Genomic DNA, 20177 nt, shown 5'->3' on the forward strand with positions numbered 1-20177 from the left:
GAAGGAAGGTTGGGCAATCCTACTTCCATAGTGATACTGCCTCGGAAACCCAAGGAGGGGTCGCTATGAGTCGGGGCTGACTAGACGGCACATAACAACAACAACAACAACATCACTAGGCAAGTAGATTTCCCAACCTTTCTTCCAGGGAGTGGCTGGTGAGTTTGACCTGACAGCCTTCTGGTTAGCAGTCAAGTGCATTAGGCACTACATCACCAGAGTGTGCATCAGGGTTGTATCCTTTCACCAAAGTTATTCAATCTATATGCTGAACAAATAATTTGAGAAGCTGGAAAATAAGAATACCCAGTATTAGAATTGAGGAAGACTTGTTAACAACCTGCAATATGAAGATGAGACAATCTTGTTTACTGAAAGTGAAGATAACTTGAAACACTTACTGACAAAGACAAAGCCTACAGTCCTCAGTATGGATTACAAATCAACATAAAGACAATGAAAATCCTCACAAGTGGACCAACAAACAATATCATGATGAACAGAGAAAAAGTTGAATTCTCAGGGATTTCATTTTACTTGGATCCACAAAACCCATGGAAGCAGTAGTCAAGAAGTCAGACATTTTATTGCACCGGGCAAGTCCACTGTAAAAGACTTCTTTAATGTGTTAAGGAGCAAAGATATCACTTAGCAAAGTCTAAGGTGTGCCTCACCCAAGTTATGGTATTTTTAATCACCTCATGTGCTCATGAAAGCTGGATAATGAACAAGGAAGACTGAAGAGTCGATGCCTGTGAATTGTGGCATTGAAGAATACTGAAAATACTATGCATTGCCAGAAGTACGAACAAATCTGTCCCGGAAGAAGTACAGCCAGAATGCTTCTTGGAAGTGAGAATGACCATACTTCCTCTCACTTACATTGGTCATGTTTTCAGAAGGGACCATTCCCTGGAGAAGGACATCATGCTTGGTAAAGAAGAGGGTCAGCAAAAAAGAGTAAGACCCTCAATGAGATGGTTTACCACAGTGACTGCAAAGATAGTGTAGCAAGGATTGTTAGGAGTGAGCATTGTTTCTTCTGTTGTCCATAACATATCTATGAGTAGGAGCTGACTTGGGGGCACCTAACATCAACAGCAACATAAATGTATTTAATCTGCTTTATGGTTCTAATTTTCAGTTGGAGAAGTGTTTTATTCTCCATATGCATTCATTACAGTGTCACATTATAGTATAAGTATCTTCAGGCCTTGAGAGGAATACTGTATTGAGAAGATTTCTGATTCTCTGGGTATTGCACATGAAGAAGACCTGATTTCTGTTGGTAGGGAATTTACAATCAAGTTGAAAAGAGAGGTGGGTCAGTAAGAGAAGACAATTTATTGTTTCATGTTCTGAATAATCTAAACTAATACATAATCATTATATGCACACACAAAAAAAAAAAAAACACTTCACAGTCTTAATATTTTAGAGGTCACTTTGAAGATTAAAGACATTTTATTTATGCACTGACTTGTAAACCAAAGCAGAATCATTTTGCATATTTTATAAACAAAGTTTCCTTGAAGAAAAAGAGACAACCACAAAAAATTTACAGAGGATTCAAAAGCCATAGAAGAATACAGTAGTCATTAAAATTGAAGGAGGAAGTCACAGCTGAGATAGGGCCTGGAAAGTTTGTTAAAGTAAATATTATATTTTAATTGTCTATTTTTTGTCCTCATGACACTGAGACCGCCAGCCTTCTGGTTAGCAGTCAAGTGCCTTAGCCACTATGCTACCAGAGCTCCCATAAGATTGTATATATACAGGCTTTTTGGAAATTAAGATTACAAATAATATAATCCTTTTTTTCCCCTGTTTTTTTATATATCAAAAGTTTGTGTTTTCTTCTATTCTTATTGAATTTTATACATATAAGGGCTAAAAATTCTTAAGTTGTGATTTTTCAGTCTGTAGCTATCTTGTCTGTGGCCACAACAAGAATTGTGCAATCAATTTTGAGAGGAATTTCAAAGCTAAAGTAGCCAATATAACATGCTCTCCAAGATCAATAGAAGCTATCTCTCATTCATTCTCCTTTTCCATTTCACTTTGTACCTCTTGGTTGTTGCAAAGCTGAGCTCTATGTGTCAGTATGGCAATCTGCTTTTCATTTTGAGTGCTCCAATCTATAAACAGCTAACTTTGGAGAAAGAAAGGCTTAGTGAATGCTAATGGTCAACTCATTGCTCTTAGTATTAGTTTTCAACAGTTTTTCTGAAATAATCTTTTTTGAAATATTATTTTATTTAACTTATACTTTATATAACAGAATAATTTTTTTTACATATAGAAAGTTAAAATAATAGTTTAAAATAATATTTAGCTTAATTTATTCTAGATATCAAATAATTTAGAAAGTTTAAAAATTGAAAAAAAAAACTAAAATATTTACATATTAATTTTTATTTTCCAGTGATCCCATTTTTAAGAATCGTTTTTTAATTAATAATACATATATTTATTAGATAGGCATTATCATGGAATAGCACTTAAAATTCTATTTTTCCTTCAAATAGGACTTAACTGAATTTTATAGACATCTCAAAAGGGTTTCATTAGGAGAAGCAAAATGTCAATATTCCAGGTAAAAATTTCACTGTGTAGATATCATGACACTAAATTTCAGACTCTCAAGTGAAGTATATGACATCTATTTTGCCCAATTATTTTCAATTAATTACCAAATATCTGAAATCAACTTAAATGTCATTTTATTTTAAATTACTTGGAAAATGTATTCTATCCCTCAAAATGTTTATATGGTAACAAATGGTAGGGAAAGGGATGAAGATTATCTCCCTGATATTAAAACTATTTTTTTTAGGGGTAAGATTAGAACTTGCACAGGAACCGGCAGTGTTTTGTTCTGTTGTGCATAGGGTCGCTATGAGTCAGAACTGAATTCAACAACACTTAACAACAAAAAGATTAAAACATTTTATGGAAAACAACGTATCTATAGCAAGCAAATGGAGACCAGTTAATAGTATACCAATATAAGCCACTTCAAAAGTAATGAATAATACAGTGAAACATATGAATAGATTGTTTGAACATCACTCTGTTACAACTGTTTAGAATTTACTAAACAGATTATAGATACATAAATAAATAATGTACCTATGTTTCTGCATTATTTCATATATACTCTCTAGAAAATCTTGCATTCAGTAGAACACACATTTTGCATGTGAAAAGAAAAACTGAGAAAAAAATCAGATTTGATCCATCACCTTAAACTTATAGAACTTTGTTATAAGAGCACTAAAAACAAAATTGACACTAATAAAAATGCACCACTGTGAAACCTCCACCAGCATTTGTATCTAGCATCCAAAGTTCTCCAATCATATAGCCTTTATCGTCATTGTTATATGTCTTTGACTTGATTCCAAATGATAGCGACATTAGGCACAACAGGATGAGTCACTACCAGGTCCTGCTCCATGTGTACCATGTCACTTTGTTTGAACACATTGTTGTGCCCATTGAATCAATCCATCTTATTGTAGGTCTTTCTCTTTTCTCACTGACTCTCTACTAAACATGATGTCTTTCTCCAGAGACTGGTCCCTTCTGATATTATATCCAAAGTTTATCAGACAGTCTCACCATCCTAGCTTCTAAGGAGCATTCTGGCTTTAGTTCTTCCAAGGCAGCCTTTAGCGTGGACTTACACATCCTCATTTAAGTACAGATCCTGCAAGGCATTCATGTCTAATAACACATTCTCAGAAGTGAAACATTATAACTTTCAATTTTACAGCTTTCTCATTTGCATTGTTAGGTTCAAAAAAAATAACTTCATATAATGGACATAGTTATGTTTTCTAAATTTCCAGCACATTAATTTTTTGTTGTTGTTTTTGGAATAATTTTGGATTTACAAAAACAATACAGATACAGTATAGTGAGTTCCCAAATAACTCTTAATTACTTGTTCTGTGTTATCAAAAGATAATACAAGTCTGTGGCTTTACAGAACAGAAATTTATTTTCTGACAGTTAAGTAAACTATTAGTCCTAATTCAGAGTTGAAGGTTGTACATTGCCTCTTTCAGCTTCTAGGAACCAGCAGTCATCCTTGGTGTTCCTGGGTTTATGCAGGCATCTGTCTCTGTTTTTTCTACGCATATGTGTTTTGGTGTCTATTATGCTCTTTTTTATGAGATGCCATTCAAAATTAATTAAGGAGCTCTATTGGCATAATGGGTAAGGCATTTGGCTGCTAACCAGAAGGTTGAGTGTTCAAACCCACCAGCTGCTACCTGGGAAGAAGAGGAGGCTATCTCTTTTATAAAGATTTACAGCTTTGGAAACCCAACAGGGTTCACTGTGAGCCAAAATCAACTCGATGGCAGTAGGTTTTTAATTCAAAATTAATTATGTTTCTGATAGCTCTGTTGTTAGGTGCTCTCTAGTAAGTTCCAATTTATAGCAATCCTAAGTACAACAGATTGTTGTAAACAGAGTGGTCCTACATTATCTTCATAGTAGTTGTTTTGCTTGAGTTCATTGTTGCAGCCACTGTGTCAATCTATCTTGGTAATGGTCTTCCTCTTTTTTGCTGATCATTTCCTCACCAGCCCTGACATAATTTTCCAGGGACTACTCCTTCCTGACACCATGAACAAAGTATAAAAGGTGAGGTCCCTCTATCCTGGCTACTAAGGAACATCCTGGCTATACTTCATGAAAGGTTGATTTTTTTATTCATCTAGTAGTCCAATATTCTTCATCAACACCCTAATTGAAAGACACCAATTTTCCTTCAGTCTTCCTTGATCATTCCTCAGCTCTTCACTGAGGCATTTGAAAATACCATGGCTTGAGCCAAGCATACCTTAGTCTTCAAAGTGACATCCTTGCTCTTTTACACTTTCAATAGGTCTTCAGCTACAAATTTGTACAGTGCAATATGTTTGATTTCTTGACTGTTGATTAAAGTGTTGATTGTTGATACAAGTAAAACTAAATCTTTACAATTTCATTGTATTCTACCCTTATGAAAACACTAATTATTAGTCCAGTTGTGAGGATTTTTGTTTTCTGTATCTTGAGGTGTAATCCATACTGAAAACTGTAGTCTTTAATCTTCATCAGCAAATGCTTCAAGTCTTCTTCACTTTCAACAAGGAATGTTGTGTCATTTGCATATTTAGGTTGCTAAATAGTCTTCCTCCAATCCTAAAGCCAAGTTTTTCTTTATATAATTAAACTTCTCAGATTCTTTATTCAACATATATATTAAATACATATGGTGAAAAGATGTAACCCTGGTGCACATCTTTCCTGATTTTTAAACCATGCAGTATCTTCTTGCTCTGTTCATACAACTGCCTCTCAGTTTATGCACAATTTCCTTATGAATACAATTAAGTGATCAGAATTCCCATTTTTAGCAATGTTATACATAATTTGTTGTGATCCACACAGTCAAATGTCTGTTTGTAGTCAACAAAATGCATGTAAATATCTTTCTGATAATCTCTGCTTTTAGCCAAGATCCACCTGACATCAGCAATGATATCCCTCATTCTACCTCCTCATCTGAATCAGCTTGAATTTCTGGCATTTCCCTATGTACTTCTGCAAGCATTCTTGAATTATTCTCTGCAAAATATACTTATGTAAGCAAATTAATGATCCATCAAGTTGAGTCCAACTTGAGCAACCCCTCCTTGGGTGTCTGAGGGGTGTCACTATGGAAGTAAATTGCCCAATCTTCCTTCTGAGGAGTAACTCATGGGTTTGAACCGCCAGCCTTCTGGTTAGCTGTCAAATGCCTTAGGCACTACACAACCAGAGCTCCTATATTAACGATATTGCTTGATAATTTCCACATTCTACTAGATCGCTTTACTTTAGAATGGGCACAGATAACAATCTCTTTCAGTTTATTGACCAGGTACCTAGTTTCCAATTTTCATAGCATAAATAAATGAACACTTCTAGTGTTGCATCCATTTGTTGGAACATCTCTATTGGTGTTCTATCAATTCCTGGAACCTTGTTTTTCACCAATGCCTTCAGTGCAACTTGGATGTCTTGCTTTAATACCATTGGTTCTTGCTCATATGCTACCTCTTGAAATGTTTGAATATTGACCTTTTTTTTTTTTTTTTTAAATGCAATCAGTCTGTATTCCATCCAACTCCTTCTGATGCTTCTTGTGTCATTCAGTATTTTGTCCATAGATCCTCTCAATATTTCAACTCAAGGCTAGACTTTTTCCTTGAGTGCTTTCAGCTTGAGAAATGTCAATCATATTCTTCCCTTTTGATTTTCTAACTCCACCTCTCTATACATTTCAGTATGATACTTCCCTTTGTCTTCAAAGAGTGAAGGCACTCTGAAATCTATTCACCTCTTTCATTTCATCATTTTTTCTGTTTACTTTAGCTACTCTACATTCAATAATAAGTTTCAGAGTCTCTTCTGACATCCATTTTGGTCTTTTTTCCTTGTCTTTTGAATGACCATTTGCTTTCTTCATGCATGATGCTTTGCTGTCATCCTACAACTCCTCTGGTCCATAGTCATTGGTATTCACATATCAAATCTGTTCTAGAAGTGGTCTGTAAATTCAGATGGGACATAATTAAGGTCTTATTTTGGCTCTCATGGACTGGTTTTAATTTTCAGCTTTGACTTGAACTTGCATACAAGCAATTGATGGGCTGTTCCACAATCTGTCCCACATCTTGTTCTAACTGATAATATTGAGCTACTCCATCTTCTCTTACCACAGATGTAGCAGCTTTATTTCTTGTGTATTCCATTTGGTGAGGTCCGTTGTACAGTCACTGATTATGTTACTGAAAAAGGCATTTGCAATCAATAAGTTGTTGGTCTTTCAAAATTCTATCATGTGATCTCTTGCTTTGTTTCCATTATCAAGATCATATTTTCCAAATACTGATCTTTCTTCTTCATTTCCAACTTTGACATTCTAATCACAGTAATTATCAATGCTTCTTGGATGCTTGTTTGATCAATTTCAGAGTGCAGAAATTGGCAAAACTCATCACTTTCTTAATATTTGCCTTTAATTGCTGCTGTGTAAATTTGAATAATGGTGTATTAACTGATCTTCCTTGTATGCATATGGATCAATATTCTAGCATTAGTGAGCTGAAAAGGAAAGTCACTAAGTGTAGTCTACAATTAAGGGTTAAGGAGTTGTGTTCTATCTTCTTTGAAGGAGAATATCTAAATAGATTATTTATCAATGTCTATGGGAGATTTGGCCATTTTGAATTGGAAATTAATATAGTCTACTATGCCAGGAATGACAACTGGTAAGATATGACATCACATTCATCATTACAAAGAAGATTTCAGGATCTATCTTGAGGTACAATATTGTCAGTGATAGGACAACATCCATATCCATATGCATACTATTGTGACACAGCTGTATTAACATAACAAAAAGTCTCTATTCCAAACAGTTTCATATTTACAGGGAGTTAGAACTTATATATATATACTGGATAAAATGCAATCCATAACAATTCAATACCTGGTTTCCCATAATGTTGACTTGTTACACTGCTGTGGTACTCTTGTCAGATTAAAATCCTGATATTGTTACATTACTATTAACTATATTCCCAACTTCTTTTGAATTTCACCAGTTATTCCACTAACCTCTCTTTTATATTCTAAGATTGAATCTGACCTATCATATTGCATTTAAACATCATTTCTATTTTTATAACTGTGAGTGTTGCTCTGTCTTTCCTTGCTTTTATTGTTTCTGACACACTTGAGGAATTATGGACAGGCCTTTTTGTAATGTGTTTCAATTTGAGGGTTATCTGTTGTTTTCCTCATAACTAGACTGGAGTTCTGAGTATTTTGAAGAAAGACTACAGAGGCAAATTGCCATTTTCATCACATTATTTCAAGGGTATATGCTATCATCATGATTTATGTTTGAACACTTGGATAGAGTTTGTCTGGAAAGTTAATTTTTCTTTCTATATTGCCCATTGTACTCTTAGGAAAGTCACTAAGTGTAGTCTACAGTTAAGGTTAGGAGTTGTGTTCTATCTTCTTTGAAGGAGGATATCTAAATAGATAATTTAGAAATGTCTATGGGAGATTTGTCTGTTTTCTATCAATTGTTTATTCAATCATTTGTTTCTATCAATGTGTACTCATGGATATTTATTTTATACTCTAGGTTATAATCCAATAGTACTTTATTAACTTGATTATTCAAGTAATTTTAACTTTAGTCAAAAGGATCTCTTTTCAGTTGGCCTCTGTGTCCCTTGGAAGAGATCCTGCCTTTTTTTCTTTGAGATTTTCCTTCTTTGTGGCCCTTGCAAAGTGTTGCTTGTTCCTTTCATATTTTCTTTGCCCCAATCATTTCTCCAAGAAGGCTTGGTTCCTTTTGTAGACAGGAAGATGGCATTAGAAACCAAATTAGGAGTTCTGGTGTGTTTGTTGCTTCTGGAATGCCACCGATTCCACATCCATTAGGCACATAGACCTATACACTATATATGTATATACTATATTTATATTTATATTACATCTGTATCCAAGAGTCTGTGGATTTGTGTTTATATATACATTGCTAAATATAAGTTCATACTGATTTCTCCAACTCTAATCCAGTATCAAAATGTTCATTCAAACCTTCCCTTTTTACTTATAAGTAATTTTCTTTTTGACAGTGAAAAACCTACCTCTTACTATCTACCATCCATTTCATTCTCAGGAGATACTTAAAAACAAGTTCAGGGCGGTTAACCTGTATTCCCTCTGAGAAAAAAAAAATCCTGATAAAGAAAGAAGTGTTTATGTAAAGTTCCTTGGGTTTTTCACCTTACAATTTTCCATTAAAATATGGTTTTCTAAAATAACTTAGGTCAGCTCCTTTTTCATCCCTACTGAGTTTCAGATTTCTAGATAAAGATTTTTATATGTTTACTAGAAGGGTTTCTCTTAACTGTGGGAAAGCTTGCATCTGACCACTTCAAGTGATTAAAAAATAGCATATCATCAAAACTTCAACATTATTCTTATATTAACAAAGTGAAAATAAGTTAATATTTATCAAGGCTACACTACACTTTTTGTATCAGAATAGATGGTGCTGTATGGCTCAGATATTGGCTGATTTCTACACTCAAGAAAACTGGTGAAAGTCTTAACCAAATATATCTAAGCTAAATGAGGAAGTCACAATTCTTTCCTTGCAAGCATAATCATTCATCAGTAATTGCTATTCTTCTATTGTAGGATTCAAGAATGTGTTACAAGGGCTAGTACCATACAAACAGTCACTTATTCTTTTAACACAATATTATTCTATGGAATTCCTCAGGATTATGATCTGACATCAAGTGGCATATCAATAGTACCATTGATTGATGGTAACATAATGATGTAATTCTAACTATCTCTTTCCCAATGTAGCAATTCCTTTCTTCCACAAATATTGGCAAATTATCTACAAAGAGAATTCTTAGGTTTACTAGTTTTCTTTGTGTTCTTCATAATAAACTACCACACATTTAGATTAAAATAGCGCAAGGGAAGTATTTTCTTACATGCTTATAGAGGTAGTTGGCAGAATTTATTACATTCTAGGTGTTGGCTGAAGGTAGCTTTCAGAGCTTAGAGATATCCTTCACATTTCCCTGTATCATTACCCTCTTTGCAAATGGTTGCTAACATGATTACTTCCTTTCTCAAGGATAGTGGGCTAATCCCTTTGCATTCTACACAGACAACATCTTATATAATATGTCATAATCATGACTGTGACATCAATTCCTCTTTGCCATATCCTATCGGTCATAATTAAGTCACAGATTCTGCTTGCATTCACGAGTATTCTGAAGAAGAGCTTATAGAAGCACATGACTCATTGGACGTCACCTTAGCACTAATGTGGAATGGTCTTTCTTTGGCCCACAACTCTTTTTGAATACTGAGACCTGAAGAATGAGAAAGAAAGACATGGAAGGAACAAGATAGGGAGGAAAAAAAATATTTCAAACAGACCAAATAATGTGATCTTAGAAGAAGGAAAGCAATGTGACTTATGAAGCTACAAGTATACATGTGTGGCTGTAGTGTAGTAAGTGAAGGGCAAGAATATGTAGAGAACCGTCATGAATTTTTATGCTGAAAAAGAAATTCATATTATTTTAAGGGCAATAATTGAAGGGTAAGAGAGAAATTACATGGTCTGATTTTTAGTTCAATTATCTCAGTGTGGAAGCTAAATGAAGAATAGTTGGAAGAGTGGAAATGAGATGACCTGTTAGGAGGTTATTGCATTATCTCAGGCAAAAAATAACTGAGGATTAGACAAGAGTGGTGATGGGGAATATGCTGTTGTTTTGTCTCATTAAGTTGGCTCCAACTCATAATGACCCTGGGTATAATAGAATGAAACAGACAGGGAATGAAAGTGAGGTGTATGGAGATGAAACATTTTTTGAGATAGTTTATAGGGATTTGCACTCAAGTTTGTAATTATGATGCAGCTAAATAAAAATTTTAATATTTGTATCTGGATATCAGAAGAAATATTTAGAGAATATTTAAAATTAAAAGAAAAGTTGATAGCATTTAGGGGAAATCTGTATGTATAGAATTGGGCTTAGAGTTCTAATATTTAAATGTTCAGATTAATTAAGGATATATGGCAATCAAATTTTAATGACATTTGCCACTGAGTTTGGAGGAAGAAAACCTAGAAAATGTGAAATCAAGGAATATAAGAGAGGGAAAGTTCTTTGGCCAAAGGTCCCAGCTAGTGTGACTACTAGAGTTGGAAGCTCCATAATATGAGAAGAGAAAGTGCACATCTTATTTGGCAATATGAATGTCATTGGTATCATTAATAAAATCAGAAGGAAGAGATTGGTCTTGCAATAAATGTAAGCAGAAGGTAGATTAAAGTTAATTAAAAAGTGAATCAGCGGTGACAAATTTTAGATTGTATATGTGTATGATGTGCAATATTTCACTATTCCTAGAGATATTTCACTATGAAGAAAAACAAAAGGGAGCCTAGAGTTTAAGGAACTTGGTGAATATGTAGAAGGTATCCTTGTGAAATAAAATAAGTAAGATACTTTGGACTTGACTTAACAGATGTTAAAATACATCAGAAGATGTATTGCATTGGGCAAATCTGTTGCAAAAGAACTCTTTCAAGTGCTGAAGAGCAAAGATATTTCTTTGAAGACTAAGACATGCTTAACCCAAGCCATGATATTTTCAACTGCCTCATATGTATGTGAGAGCTGGCCAATGAATAAGGAAGACCAAAGAAGAATTGATGCTTTTGAGTTCAGGTGTTGTCAAAGAATACTGAAAGTACCATGGACTGCTAAAAGAACTAACAAGTCTGTCCTTGGAAGAAGTGCAGCCAGAATGCTCCTTGGAAGAGAGAATGAGCCGTGTTCATCTCACCTATTTTGGTCATGTTGTCAGTGGGACCATTCTCTGAAGAAGGATGTCGTACTAGGGAAAGCGGAAGGTCAACAAAAGAGGGGAAGGCTCTCAGCAAGATGAATTTACATGGTGGCTGCAGCAATGAGCTCAGGAATAGTAGAGATCCTGAGGCTGGCACAGGACTGGGCAGTGTTTCATTCTGTTGTACATAAGGTCACTATGAGTCAGAAACGACTCGATGGCACATAACAACAATCAACTACAACAGATGTGTGGTATCTTCTCTTCTTCAATACACAGTTTGAGAAACACTTATAACCAAGATACTACAATGGTTTCTTTGCTGGAAGTAGAAGATTTTAGCAGCAAAAAAACAAGTTTAGATTGAAAGCTTCTTGAAATAAACCTCTTCTACCCAGAAATGGTTTATTCACATTGCTTCCTAGGTGATATAGGCAGATAATTATGTGACTTTATCACCTCAAACATGTTGTGATTTAACATTTGTGTGGCCATTTATCTGAAGACTACACAAGTTATTAAGATAACTGGCAGGGAGATGATACTAAAAGGCACTCTTCAGCTTAAAATTTTCTTGCTTTCCTCTCTCCTGCCCTTACCTATTTTACATATATTCTACTCACGTATGATGTTTAAAATGTCAGTACTCTAATCCTAGGAGCTCTACTTCTAATTATGTCTTAACACTAATTCTGTGATCCTGGATAAATCAATTCAATTCAATTCTATAGACTTCAGTGTATTTTTATGCAAGTTGTAGGGTGAGCAGAATTATTTTTTAAGGTTTCTTCAAGTATTCTAATGTTATGATTTTAGTTTTTGAAGTACCTCTTTTTGCAAGAAATATATTTAAAGAAAGAAAACATAAAGGATGTAATTTCATATATATTACACTGTGTTCACTGTTCATATGGATTTATTTATATGTAAGGAGGAAAACATTTGCTTTTGAGAAGCAAAAACCATTGTGATTATTTGGGGTGAAATGAAATATTTATTATTGGAAATTATGGTTCAGTGCTATTTTAATATGGACAGAATAAACATTTTTTTTTTTTTTTTTTTTTTTTTTTGCCTAATACTAATTTGTATGTTTTTATTTCTGTTAAAAATCATGTCACTTGATCTTGACAGAACACGCTAAAACAAAAGTAAAATCTTACAGCTAAAGCAAACTAAATTAATTTTATCAGAATTTTGGTTTCTCTTCTACTAACAAATATTCAGTTCCTTACTATTAATTATAATTAGTTCATTTCATAATAATCTGCAAATTATTTGAAGGTAAAGATTAAATTCTATGGGCACAATAGTCATCTAAATATTTTAACAGATATATGCATGAATGGACAGATGTAAGAGTAGATGAATGAACAAAAGAAAGTATATTTAAACTGAAATAACTGCCTGAGGCCATTGTGTTCATGTAGCATCTAACCCTTCTATTGAGTAGTTTTTTTTTACAAATTAATATGACACATTATGTGCCCATTCAGTGGAAAGAATTTACTTTTAAAATCAATTATTATAAGTTTGTGTAAGATGGAGGAATAGGTAGAAAAACTACAGAGACCCTCTTCAACAAAGAAAATGGAAACCAATTAACACATATACAGAAGACAATCCTGGAGCCCTGAGCTTTGCAAGGAAGGATATAGAAGTGGACTAAACTTCAACTATTAGAAGAACCAGAATGAAAACAGAGACAGAGTACACACGTGGCACTGTGGTGTGTCAGCAATCCTGATGGCACAGACAGCTTGGATACTACCAAGTGGTGTTAGCACCTAAAACTTAACCTAAAAATTGGTCCTTCTATCCAGTGGCTGTACGGAGGATTGCACTAGTGGCTGGTGAATAAAAAGGGAAGCAGTGAAGAAGGACATGGGCTGAATTGAGGACTTTTGCCTGTCCAGAGAGTGCAGCCATTTTGAATGTTTATAAGTGGTTAGACCATTTTGATTATTTAAGTGACAGGGTTCTCTCAGATTCCAGGGACTTAAGAAAAGGCTCCTTTTTACAAGAACCACAAGGACATTCAGGAGATGAGTGACTGGAAAGGTGTGCTATCCCCCTTGTTACTCTTAGACCCCATAACCTCTTGGTGAATGGAGGTGCAGCTATCCCTCACTCCCACCCACCTTCTGGGATCCTATCCCAGTCTATGGCTCTGATGGAGCCTGGGTGCCTGGCTTAGCCCTATCTGGATATTTTTCCTTTTCTTTTCAGTTTGTTTGTTTTTGTCTGTTTTAAAATTCCTCTTCTTCTTTTTTTGTGTGTGTCCATTTTTATTATCATTCTTTCTTTTTCCATTTCCAGGTTCTAGTTTTCAGCTTTTTCTCTCCTTCTTTTCCATCTTTGCATTTTTTTTTTCCCAACATGGTTAACCCCATTCCTTGTTTTACTTTTTGCATTTTCACATTTTTTTCTTCATTATTCTCCTACTCACTTTTTTTTTTTTTCATAATTACCCTTTCCTCAGATATTGCAGGTTTTTTTTTTTTTTTTTCCTTTCTTTCTTTGACAATTGTTCCTGTGTGTTTATGAGGTGGGTTTTCTGTCCATTTGCTTTTGTTTTTATGATGGCATTTCAATTGTTGTTTTTGTTTAACTTAGTGGGAGACAACAGCAGTCCCATATGATGCAACTACAACCAAACCCCCCTGAGTGAGAGCCAACAATACCTTCTCCACCAACTGGCCAATTATAAACAACAATAAAAAAAATAAAGCCTGACTCACTCTGAGTTGTTCTTCACAAAGAGTTAACAGAGATCTAAATACAACAATGGCACAATGTCTTGGAGAAAATAGACCATCACAGTCAATGCAAAGAAGCAAGCTAAAGTTGTAGAAACAAAGGAGTAAGATACAGGACTAGAATACATCCCTAAGGAAGAAGCATCATTGGAACTTCCAGATAAGGAATTCAAAAGAATTACACTTAGGTATCTTCAAAAGATTGAGAAACAGATGAAGGGAAACATTGACAAAATTAAGGAAAATTCAGACAAAACTCTAAAACAATTTTGGAAGAAAATACAAGAAAAACATGACAAAACAAAGGAAAATTTAGTAATGATACAAAATCTACAAATATAAATCCAGAAATTAATACTAAATTTTCAGAAATAGATAACACATTGAAAGGGCAAAGGAGTAGAATCAAATCAACGGAAGACAGAATTCATGAGATTGAAGTCAAATACCTGAATACTTCTTTGGAAAGGATTCAATCAGAAAAAAAAGATCAAAAGAAAATGAAGAAAGCCTAAGGTCATGTGGGATACCATCACAAGGAATAACCTACGTGTAATCATAATTCCAGAACAGGAAGAAAAAATAAAACTACTGAGAAAATTGTCCAAGATTTGTTGGAAGAGAAATTCCCTGATATGGTGAAAGATAAGATTATGTCCTTTGAGGCAGTCCAACGAACCCCAAACAGGATAGACTCCAAAAGAAAATCACTAAGACGTATCACCATCAAACTCATCCAAACCAATGACAAAGAAAGAATCCTGAGAACAGCTTGGGAAAAATGAAAAGTTACTTAAAAGGACAACTAGTAAGAATAAGCTCTGATTTCTCAGCAGAAAACATGCAAGAAGGCAATGGGATGGTATACATAAAACCCTGAAAGGAAAAAAAAAAAATCCAACCAAGAAATACATACCCAGCAAAATTGTCCCTCAAATATGGTGATGAAATTAAGAGATTTCCAGATAAATAGAAATTTAGGGAATTTGTTAAAGCCAGACCAACCTTACAAGAGATATGAAAGGGAGTCCTTTGAACAGAGAACCAATAATAGCAAACAACACACAAGCATTAATGCACAAGATGACATAACCCAGAAACTAGTTTTGGAAGTATTCAAAGTAAAATAAGCTTAGAAGATTTTAAACAGGGAACAAGAGACATCAATTGACAAATGAAGACAACTACAAACTAAAAAAGGGACATGATAGTGTAGTTACAGAATTTCTAAATGGTGAGGAAGTCAAGAGAGTTGCAAGATAGAATGTAATGTTCTAAATTTGGGGTAAAAATTATAAATCACAGAGTAACATCAAAGAAAAATGATAAACCTTCACAACACAATGAAAAAGAAGACGAGCACAATTTTTTAGCAAATACTAAAACAATAGAAACAAAGGAAATGATAACATGATCCATAAACATAAAGAGCTCTGCACAGAAAACTATATGGAACAAAGAAATCAGGAGCACTATGAAACAACACTTAAAAAAAAAAAAATGACAGCAACAAATTTATACTTGTCAATAATTATATTGAATGTTAATGGAATAAATGCACCACTCAAGAGATGGAGAGTTGCAGACTGGATAAGAAAAGATAACCCACCAATGTGTGGTCTACAACAGACACATCTTAGACACAATAACAAAAATAGACTAAAAATCAAAGGTTGGAAAAAGATATATCAAGCAAATGGTGACAAAAAAGAGTAGGAGTGGCAATATTAATTTTCGATCAAGTTGATTTTAAGACTAAAACCACTATAGGAGACAAGGAAGGACATTATATAATGATTAAAGGATCAATGGAACAAGAAGATATAACTATAAGATATACCTATGGATCCAATGAAAGAGTCCCGAAATACATAAATCAGACTTTATAAGAGTTGAAAAGGCAAACAGATTACTCCACAGTCATAGTGGGAGACTTTAATACACCACTCTCAATGAAAGACAGAACTGGAAAGAAACTCAACAAAATGAAGAAGAGCTAAACCACACAATCCACGAATCTGACCTTATAGACATATACAGAGCACTCCAGTCAATAAAAGAACACTATATATTCTTTTCCAGTGCACATGGGACATTCTCCATGAAAGACCATGTGTTAAGCCATAAAGCAAGTCTTAAAAATTTTAAAACATTGATATACTGCAAAACATCTTCTCAGATCACTATGCTATCAAATTAGAAATCAACAGCAGGAAGATCAACAATAAAAGGGCAGACTACTGGAAATTGAACAACACTCCCCTCAAAAATGACTGGGTTATAGAAGAAATAAAAAATGAGATTAAAAAATTCATTGAATCAAACAAGAATGAAAACACAACATACCAAAATATTTGGGACATAGCAAAAGCAGTGATCAGAGGCCAATTGATAGCATTAAATGCACACATCAAAAAAGAAGAAAGAGCCAAAAATCAACCCTATAAACCAACATCTCCAACAATTAGAAAAAGAACAGCAAGAAAAGCCTACAGTCACCAAAAGAAAGGAAATGATAAGATTCCAGCAGAATCCAGGAAATAATAAAGATTCCAGCGAAAAATAGAAAGACAATAGAAAAAAATCAACAGGACTAGAAGTTGATTTTTTGAAAAGATTAATAAAATTGACAAACCCATGGAAAATTTAAAAAAGGAGAAGAGAGAATACAAATAACATGAATAAGAAACAAAATGGGCACCACCACAACAGACCCAACTGAAATAAAAATGATAATATCAGGATACTATGAATAACACTACTCCAACAAATTTGAAAATCTGGAGGAAATGGACAGTTTTCTAGAAACACACCACTTACCTAAACTAACACAGACTGAAGTGGAAAATTTGAACTGGCCTGTAATAAAAGAAGAAATTTAACAGGTCATACAAAAAAATTACCAACAAAAAAAGTCCTGGCCCAGACGGTTTCACCAGTGAATTCCACCAAACATTCAGAGAAGAACTGATACCAATCCTACTCAAACTATTTCAAAATATAGAAAAGGATGGAATCCTCTCTAACTCATTTTATGAAGTAACCATAACCTTGATACAAAAGCAAGGCAGAGACATCACTCTAAAGGAAAACTACAAACAAATATCCCTTATGAATATGGATACAAAAATCTTCAACAAAATCTTAACCAATAGACTCCAACAACATATCAAGAAAATAATTCATTATAACCAAGTGGGGTTCATATCAGGAATGGAAGGATGGTTCAACATTAAAAAAAAAAAAAATCACTATCATCCACCACATTATTAAAAGAAAAGAACCACATGATCATATCAATTGATGCAGAAAAGGAATTTGACAAAATCCAACACCCATTCCTGATTGCAATTCTCAGTAAAATAGGAAGAGAAGGGATATTCCTCAACATAGTAAAGGATATACATGCCAAAACAACAGCCAACATTATTCTAAATGGGGAGAGACTGAAACCATTCCCTTGTGAACAGGAACCAGACAAGGATGCCCTCTATTACCACTTCTATTCAACATTGTATTGTAAGTCCTAGCTATGGCAGTAAGGCAGGAATGGAAAATCAAAGGTATCCAAATTGGTAAGGAAGAAGTCAAAAGACTCCTTTTTTCTGATGATATGATCCTATACGTAGAAAATCCAAGAGACTCAGTAAAAGATCTACTGAAACTAATAGAGAGATTTAACATAATGGCAGGATGCAAGGTCAACATCCAAAAATAAACTGGATTCCTCTACACCAGCAAAGATATCGCTGAAAAGGAAATAAGGAAATCAATACCATTTACAATAGCTACCAAATAAATAAAATACTTGGGAATAGATCTTACCAGGGACACAAAAGACCTGTACAAAGGATACTATAAAAGACCACTTTAAGGAACCATAAGACATCTACATAAATGGAAGAACATACCATGCTCATGGATAGAGAGATTGAACATTGTGAAAATGTCAATTCTACCCAAAGCAATCTATACATTCAATGCAATCCCAATCCACATCCCATCAACATTCTTTAAGGATATGGAAAAAAAAAATCACTAACCTTATATAGAAACAAAGAGATCTCTGATCAGCAAAGCACTATTGAAGAAGAAGAACAAAATAAGAGGTCTCACACTGCTGGATCTCAAAACCTCAAAACCTACTATACAACCACAGTAGTCAAAACTGCCTGGTATTGGTTTAATGACAGATACATAAACCAATGGAATAGAATTGAGAAGCAGAAATAGATCCATTGACCCATGGTCAGCTGATCTTTGACAAAGGGTTGAAATCCATTAAATGGAGAAGAGATTGTCTGTTTAATAAATGGTGCTGGCAAAATTGGATATCCATTTGCAGAAAAATAAAGCAAGATCTGTATCTCATACCATACACAAAAACTAACTCCAGATGGATCATAGACTTCCACATGAAAACTAAAACTATAAAATTCCTCAAGGGAAATCTAAGGGCAAATTTATGGGCCCTAATATATACCACAAATATATTTATATCAAGCATAACTCAAAATACACAAGAAGCAGAAGATAAATTAGATGAATGGGAGCTTCTAAAAATTAAATTCTTATGTGCTACCAAAGAATTCTCCAAAAGAGTCAAAAGAGAACCTACAGACTGGGAAAAAATATACGGCAGTGGCATATCTGACAAAGGACTTGCCTCTAAAAGTTATAGAAAACTCCAACATAGCAATAGCAAAAGACAAGTAATCCAATTAAGAAATGAGAAGAAGACATGAATAGACGCTTCAACAAAGAAAATATTTAGAGAGCCAACAAACATGAAGAAATACACATTAGCCATTAGAGAGATATAAATCAAAACAACATTTAGATACCATCTTGCCCGAGCACTAGGAGCAAAGCTCAACAAGACAGAAAATAAAAAATGCTGGTGAGGATGTGGAAATATTGGGAATCTCATACACTGCTGGTGGGACTGTCAAACAATACAACTACTGTGGAAAGCAGTTGGAATTAGAAATGCCATTTGACCCAGTCATTCCATTACTATATGTATGTTCTAAATAAGTGAGAACCAGGACGAGAATAGATATATGCACACCCATTTTCATCGCAGCACTGTTTACAATCAATGGCCAAAAGATGCAAACAATCAAGGTGTCCATCCACAGAAGAATGGATAACCAAACTATGGTACATAAATACAATGGAATACTATGCTACCCTAAAAAATTAACATAGAATCTGCAAAACTCTGCATAATGTGGATGTAATTGGAAGACATTATGCTGAGTAAAATAAGTCAATCACAGAAGGACAAATATATTAGTCCATTATTGTAAAAAAATCAAGGAAAGTTTTATATATGGAAGGGAATTTTCTTTGTTGGTTACCAGAGGTTGGAGTGGAGGGTAGGGAACACTGTTAGGTCAGTAGAGACAAGTATCAATTTGGGTGAAGAGAAGAGCAATGTACCAAATGTGACTGATCAACACGGTGGCAATGAGGAAGAGACATTGGAGGTACAGACAACAAAGGTGAATCCTTTGCACATACAGTTCTGCCTTGTCATTGAAGGCAAATATTGACCTACAGATGGATAGATGGGTGGACAGGCTGAACGTCTATTCAGGGGAGTGTGCCTATGACCATATACAGGATTGGCAGACAATGTTTTTACAGGTGTATTTGCATGTTCTGTAAGAATTCCCAGGTATATAGTAGAGCTGACAAGGGTTAAGGTTGTAGTCACTTCTTGGCCATAACCAGCTACCTAGAGGGAGCAAGTAGTTGGACCTGTGGACTTGGGAACATAGTTACAGGGACATCAAGCTCAATTGGTATAACATACCACACAAAAATGTTGATCCTCATCCTATTTTGGTGAGTAGCTACTTGTTGTTGTTGTTGTTGTTGTTGTTATGTGCCGTCGAGTCGGCCCCGACTCATAGTGACCCCTCCTTGGGTTTCCGAGGCAGTATCACT

This window comes from Orycteropus afer, unplaced genomic scaffold, assembly GCF_000298275.1.
Source record: "Orycteropus afer afer isolate SDZICR_OR568_19922 unplaced genomic scaffold, OryAfe1.0 scaffold00022, whole genome shotgun sequence".
NCBI classification, from domain to species: Eukaryota; Metazoa; Chordata; class Mammalia; order Tubulidentata; family Orycteropodidae; genus Orycteropus; species Orycteropus afer.